Here is a 7,988-nt window from a genome sequence, read left to right as displayed (position 1 = left end):
CGTTCCAAGCACCAACTAGACCAAGATCCCCAAGCTGCCCGATAAGATTTTCTGGTGCCGGGAGCCCATGCATTGTCCAGGAGGCGTCTAGTTGCCTCCGAAACGCCCTCGACTTCTCCAGGGATCCTGAGATTCGGCACGCCAGCAACCGTAGGAATCCTTCCAGCAGAAGCGGATGACTCAACCCCCTGGGATCGCAAAGAAGATCTACGTGGTCTGGAAGGAGAAACGGTACGTCCACAAGGAGCTCCAGCAGAGCCGGGAACCAACTCTGAGTCCCCCAAAATGGAATCACCACCATCAATTCGGCCCTCTGGCGACGAACCTGAAGCAGCATCCTCGGAATCATCGCAAACGGAGGGAACGCATATAGAAGGGACTTCGACCAATCCTGTAGGAATGCGTCCACCGCCTCCGCTCCCGGATCCGGGCGCCAGCTGAAGAATCGAGGAAGTTGCGCGTTGAGCCGTGAAGCAAACAGGTCCACCGAGAAGGGACGCCAGACATCTAAAATCGCGGAAAATATGTTCGGGGCCAGCCGCCAATCGCTGCCGTCCGTAAAGCAATGGGAACTCCGGTCCGCACGAGTGTTGTGGAGGCCGGGAAAGTATTCCGCCTGGACTACAATGTCCTTGGACAGGCAATAGGACCAAAACTCCTTCGCAAGCCGAGCCAGAGTCGCCGATTGGGTACCACCCAAACGGTTGACGTACCGGACAGCAGACACGTTGTCCATACGCAGGAGGATGCAGGCATGAGCTATCTCATTGGTAAAACTCTGAATGGCGAAGGATCCGGCTAGCAGTTCCAACGCGTTGATGTGCAGGCGCGTCTCGTCCGTCGTCCAGCGGCCGCCCGTGGAGACACCGTTGCAGTGGGCACCCCAGCCCTGCAGGCTCGCGTCCGATTCCACCGTAAACTCTGGTTGAAGGCTGAAAATCGCCTTGCCATTCCATGCCTCCAGGTTGTCGATCCACCAGTGAAGTTCCTCCCTGGCTTCCGAATCCAAGGTTACCGCATCTGCAAATGCCGCACCTGAGCGAAGGTGTGCGATCTTCAGGCGTTGCAGGGCTCGATAATGCAGTGGGGCTGGAAACACCGCATGGATGGAGGAGGCGAGCAGGCCAATGATGCTGGCCAGGTGCCGCAAGGTCAACTGAGGGGTAGACAGAGCGTGTCGCAGTTCCTTCCGAATTGAGCGTAGCTTGAAAGTCGGGAGGCTGAGGGATTCGGATACTGAATCCACCGTGAACCCCAGAAATTCCATGCTCTGTAGAGGGGTCAGGCAAGATTTCTCCAAATTGAGGAGAAAACCGAGGCGTGAAAGCAGATCCGACGTCCAGCCTAGATGTTCAAGCAAGGTCAACCTGGAATGATGCATGATAAGAATGTCGTCCAGATAGACAATCAGACGTACACCCCGACTGCGAAGCCAAGACATGGCCGGACGCATCAGCTTGGTGAAGCACCAAGGAGAGGAAGACAGGCCGAAGGGAAGACAAGTGAACCGACAAGTCTCCCCTCCCCACAGAAAACAGAGAAGATCCCTGGACTGGGGAGCAATTGGTACCGTCAGGTAAGCATCCTTGAGGTCCAGTTTGACCATCCAATCTCCTGGCATAAGCAAGTCCCTGAGGAGGTGAATCCCCTCCATCTTGAAGTGGCGATAGCGCACTATGGAATTCAGAGACCGAAGGTTTATAACCGGACGCATCTGACCGCCCTTTTTCTGAACCAAAAAGATATTGCTGAGGACCCTCCTGTGAGAAGGAGGCGCCCTTTCTATCGCACGCTTGCGGGACAGCGATAATAGTTCTAGGTCTACTAGGGAGCAATCGGGTCTTGATAGAGCAAACGGGGGGGGGGGAGGTGGTAAGGGAAGTCTATGAGCTCGATCTGAAAGCCCATGACTGTGGACAAAACCCAAGGGTCGGAAGTAATGTCTGACCAGGCACAGAAAAAATGACGGAGTCTGCCCCCGATACAATGATCCGAAAAATCCCCCACAGGGGGAAGACTTATCAAAGGGTCTCCTGGAGTTGGGGTTTCCACAGAAGGACCTGGAACGCCAATTGCCGCCTCTGGCCGGGAAGAAAGACGAGGAGCTTCTTTGATCCTGGAAAGGAGGTCTCTGGTGATAGGAGCCTCTGCCCATGCCACGGGCTTGGAAATTGGATCGGCCGGACAGGCGGCCCCTGGTACTGCCGGCCCTGCTGGAGACCCGTCCCTGAAATACTCTGCGCATAGAGGACTGGGCCTTATCTAATGCAGTAAATGCGCCAACAAATCGGCCAAGATCCTTAATAAAGGATTCGCCAAACAGCAGCCCTTGTGCATCCTTACCTGCCTCCGTAAGGGCAAGATTAGCCAGTTTGGGGTCTAATTTAAAAAGAATGGCCTTACGCCGTTCAATAGATAAGGATGTATTGGCGTTGCCAGCGACACAAATCGCTCTTTGAGCCCAACCCCGAAGCTCTTCGGGATCTATACGTGAGCCATCCGCTCTGGCAGTTTCAGCCAATTCTAGCAGTTTAGTAAGGGGCCAAAATACATCCAGGAGCTTGTCCTGGCAGCTCCTCAAGGCGGAGTCTAACCCTCTACGGGGGTTCCAGCCTGACTTTGCCAAAAATTGGGTCATTTTGGGGTCGACCACAGTGGTATCACAGACCTTGTTAGGGACAAGGGTCTAGGGCACTCAGCACGTAGCTTGTTACGAGCTTCTTTACTTAGCGGGTGGCAAACCCGAGATTCCAAATATTTACCCACATGATCGGACGGAAGCCATTCCGCTGACCGGGGGTGGTGGAGAGTGTCAGGATCGAACATAAGTTCGCCAGCAGGGTCTACCAAAGCAGACGTCAAATCGACCGTTGAAGGAGCTGAGCTGACTACTAAGGAAGTAGAGGGAACGGGGCCCCTGGCAGTGGGAGTCGGATCAGGGGTCTCCTCATCAGAGGGATAATCATGATCCTCAAACGCCTCTAAATCTGAGCCCAGATCAGAATCTGAATCAGTACCTGGTTGTGCTCTGGCACATTTCCACGTACGCGCCTTTTCTGCCTGGCGCGGCAAGGCTCTCTTGCGTGAACGTAGCACGCTCTCATGGGTGGCAGTACGCACACCAGTTCTATTATCCTGTGAAACAGGAGCATCAATGGCATCAGATGGCATATGTATAACAGGGGCAGTCTGCAAAGCCTCTCTAGGAGGGTGTGCAGCAAGGGCCTGAGAAATGGTGGCAGCCAGCATACTGGACATGGAGTCCATAGCAATCATTATGGCACTGGAGACCGACTGCTGTAGGGCCAATGTATGAGGGTCATCCCTCTCTATCTCCATCTTATCTGCAGGCATTGGGCAGGCCTGGGAGGAGGGCAGATCGGCTGCTGACATACTGAGGTATAAAATAAATCTAGCCAAGGACCATGTAATAATAATAATAGGGCCGAAATAGGGGAGATAACTAACAGTACCTAAAAGTGACGAGCAAGGGTTAATCACCCAGGCGCGATGCGGCAGGAGCGGGAGCAGGAACGGGAGAGCAGGGCAATGCGGCCGTACCTATACGCAGACAGGCGGAACTGAAATGTACGCCGAGATCCCGCCATAGGCGAGAACCCAGATGGCTGCCGGGATCTCGCGATACTACGCGCAAGCCCGGGAAACCAGAGAAAGAAGATCCGGCCGTCAGGGAAAGGTGTCCTGATCTCAAGACGTAAGGAAAAGAGCGCCAAACGCAGGTAAAAGGGGGAAATATACAGCGGACCGAGCAAATAAGAGGAAAATAAATATGGGAAAAATCACAAGAGCTGACGGGGGGGGGGGGGGGGGAACCGCCCGAAATGGGTACAAACAGCAGAAATAACACCCCCCAGGGAATGATAAGGGGGAGAAACCAGCAAAAACAGGTGAAATACAATAGTATAATACAGATGCTGAGGAGAAAGCAAGTACAGGATAAAACACCGATAGATAAAATATATATATAATCTAAACCAAAGATACAATATGATCTGAAGTAATAGACCTCATGAAGATAAAAATGCAGCACTTATCTGGTGGCAGCAGCAAAGAAAGAGGAAGACCCAGAGGAGGAGCTGCCTGTTATAGGGGCTGTCTGGGGAGGGACACTGTGTTACTATGGTTACTATGTTCATTATGTAAATTTTCTTTGCTGCTATTGGTGGAACAGTAAAGGAAGAGATAGCAATAGGAGCCTCCGTGTCTTGCTGTAAAACTCATACCAGCTGTACATATATAATTATATACAGGAGATACCCAGGTTATACCAGCATGCTCCATATCACTGTATACAAGAAGATGTATAACTTATACCAGCTGTACATATATAATTATATACAGGAGATACCCAGGTTATACCAGCATGGTCCATATCACTATATACAAGAAGATGTATAAGTTATACCAGCTGTACATATATAATTATATACAGGAGATACCCAGGTTATACCAGTATGGTTCATATCACTGTATACAAGAAGATGTATAAGTTATACCAGCTGTACATATATAATTATATACAGGAGATACCCAGGTTATACCAGCATGGTCCATATCACTATATACAAGAAGATGTATAACTTATACCAGCTGTACATATATAATTATATACAGGAGATACCCAGGTTATACCAGCATGCTCCATATCACTATATACAAGAAGATGTATAACTTATACCAGCTGTACATATATAATTATATACAGGGGATACCCAGGTTATACCAGCACGGTCCATATCACTGTATACAAGAAGATGTATAACTTATACCAGCTGTACATATATAATTATATACAGGAGATACCCAGGTTATACCAGCTGTACACATATAATTATATACAGGAGATACCCAGGTTATACCAGCATGGCCCATATCACTATATACAAGAAGATGTATAACTTATACCAGCTGTACATATATAATTATATACAGGAGATACCCAGGTTATACCAGCATGGTCCATATCACTGTATACAAGAAGATGTATAACTTATACCAGCTGTACATATATAATTATATACAGGAGATACCCAGGTTATACCAGTATGGTTCATATCACTGTATACAAGAAGATGTATAAGTTATACCAGCTGTACATATATAATTATATACAGGAGATACCCAGGTTATACCAGCATGGTCCATATCACTATATACAAGAAGATGTATAACTTATACCAGCTGTACATATATAATTATATACAGGAGATACCCAGGTTATACCAGCATGCTCCATATCACTATATACAAGATGTATAACTTATACCAGCTTTACATATATAATTATATACAGGAGATACCCAGGTTATACCAGCATGCTCCATATCACTATATACAAGAAGATGTATAACTTATACCAGCTGTACATATATAATTATATAAAGGAGATACCCAGGTTATACCAGCATGCTCCATATTACTGTATACAAGAAGATGTATAACGTATACCAGCTGTACATATATAATTATATACAGGAGATGCCCAGGTTATACCAGCATGGTCCATATCACTATATACAAGAAGATGTATAACTTATACCAGCTGTACATATATAATTATATACAGAAGATGCCCAGGTTATACCAGCATGGTCCATATCACTATATACAAGAAGATGTATAAGTTATACCAGCTGTACATATATAATTATATACAGGAGATACCCAGGTTATACCAGCATGCTCCATATCACTATATACAAGAAGATGTATAACTTATACCAGCTGTACATATATAATTATATACAGGAGATACCCAGGTTATACCAGCATGCTCCATATCACTGTATACAAGAAGATGTATAACTTATACCAGCTGTACATATATAATTATATACAGGAGATACCCAGGTTATACCAGCATGCTCCATATCACTGTATACAAGAAGATGTATAACTTATACCAGCTGTACATATATAATTATATACAGAAGATGCCCAGGTTATACCAGCATGGTCCATATCACTATATACAAGAAGATGTATAACTTATACCAGCTGTACATATATAATTATATACAGGAGATACCCAGGTTATACCAGCATGCTCCATATCACTATATACAAGAAGATGTATAACTTATACCAGCTGTACATATATAATTACATACAGAAGATACCCAGGTTATACCAGCATGGTCCATATCACTATATACAAGAAGATGTATAACTTATACCAGCTGTACATATATAATTATATACAGGAGATGCCCAGGTTATACCAGCATGGTCCATATCACTATATACAAGAAGATGTATAACTTATACCAGCTGTAAATATATAATTACATACAGAAGATACCCAGGTTATACCAGCATGTTGTGGTTTGCTCTCCAGTCTGGGAAGGCAACTAAATGGAACGGAATGCATTTCGGAGCACTCCATTCTGTTCAGTTCAGTTTTGTCCCCATTGACAATGAATGGGGACAAAACTGAAAACTTTAACGCTAGTGTGAAAGTAGCTCCAAACTATTTGTGATTTGACCTACAAATGATGATCGGCCCCTTTCTTGAATTGCAATTTTCTGATGGATTTCAGTAGATTATCGGAATAAGGACACAACATCCTCTGGCCCTTGAGTTTATTATCTGTGAGTTCTGGACTTTCTCTTCTTAGAAGTTCGAAAGGATGACGGGAAACTGAAAACCAAAAGTAAAGTTTTTCCTCAAACCATAAATAATATGGCCTCTATTCCATATACAATTTGGTGTAGGTGGACCTGGGGTTGTTGGGGGCTTTTTGGTTTTTAATAGAGGCAGGCTTCAGGACACTGCACACTGAGCAGTTTCTGTCTGGAGTACAGGATGAATACACAGTTGGCATGTCACTTCTACCTCCGCATTTGTTTTCTGATCAAAAGTAAACTGAGGAATCCAAAAGTTAATTCTGTTTCCTGAGAAGTTTTCCATTGTCTGTAATTGCCTTTATTAAAAGACTCTTCTGTCCTGACATATGTTCTTGTTAGTTTTGGCTGCTGTCTAAACTTTGGAAGATGTTGGATGTTGAAGGTACTATCAGAATAGACAGGTCAGTTTATTAAGGGGTCGTCTCGGCAAAAAGAAATACAGCGAGCTACATCAATCATTGATCATTTTAAGAAGAGGTGACCTTCTCCTTTTGGCTCCTCGCTACTTTTTTCCAAGGCTGAATCTGATATAATGGACTACCATGTGGACTGTTGTCCTTCAGATCAGGCAAATCCAATGCTCAAAGGGGCTAGGAAGTGAAGCCTACTTACCTGCTTCCCAGCGCTGTTTCTCCGCTCCTTCTCTCCCCAGCCTTGATTGCTCCACTGCGATCCCAGTCAAGTTCTGTTTTGACACTGCTGATATCTGTTTCTGGTCGCAGAGGTGATCGAGTCACATGTCCATTTTGCTTACCCTTCCTATAAAAGATTTTGAGTTTGTTGCAGTAAAAGTGTAGATTGAAGAATTAGGCAAAATATAACTTATGGCACATGCAGCAGTATGAAGTACAAAGTGCAGTTTCTGGCACCAGATGAGGAGGTATGGTGGCTGGTTGGATGGCAATAGGTTGGCACCAGCAAGCATTTGTGGTTATAGGTGTCCACTGTAGTACTGGCTTAATGTTAGTCTTGCCTAGTGATGGTTTAGATAAGTGTTGGTGTCTGAACTGTTGTCCCTCACCTTACAGCAGTGTCTGTAAAGCTGTATTTCGAGGATCACTCTGCTGTCTTGTCTCTCACATGTTTTCTTGAGGCAAGATTAAGTTTGTTTTTTTACAGTAGAATAATATCTGGTTTCTGAGTTTCCCTCTGGAGTGTTGGTCTCACAAGGGAATAAGATAATGTTCCTGGGAGTAGGAGCTCTAACATGTGCTTCCTCACTCTCCCACAATCTGAACAGGAACTCTCCTCTTCTTCCTCTGTCACACTAGACTGGAACTCCCCTCCCGGCAGGAAGCAGGACCAGCCCACTTCTACCAAGAGAGGAGGAAGAGGGTGGT

The sequence above is a fragment of the Bufo bufo genome, chromosome 2 (assembly GCF_905171765.1).
Source record: "Bufo bufo chromosome 2, aBufBuf1.1, whole genome shotgun sequence".
Lineage (NCBI taxonomy): Eukaryota > Metazoa > Chordata > Amphibia > Anura > Bufonidae > Bufo > Bufo bufo.
This window is presented reverse-complemented; position numbering follows the sequence as displayed.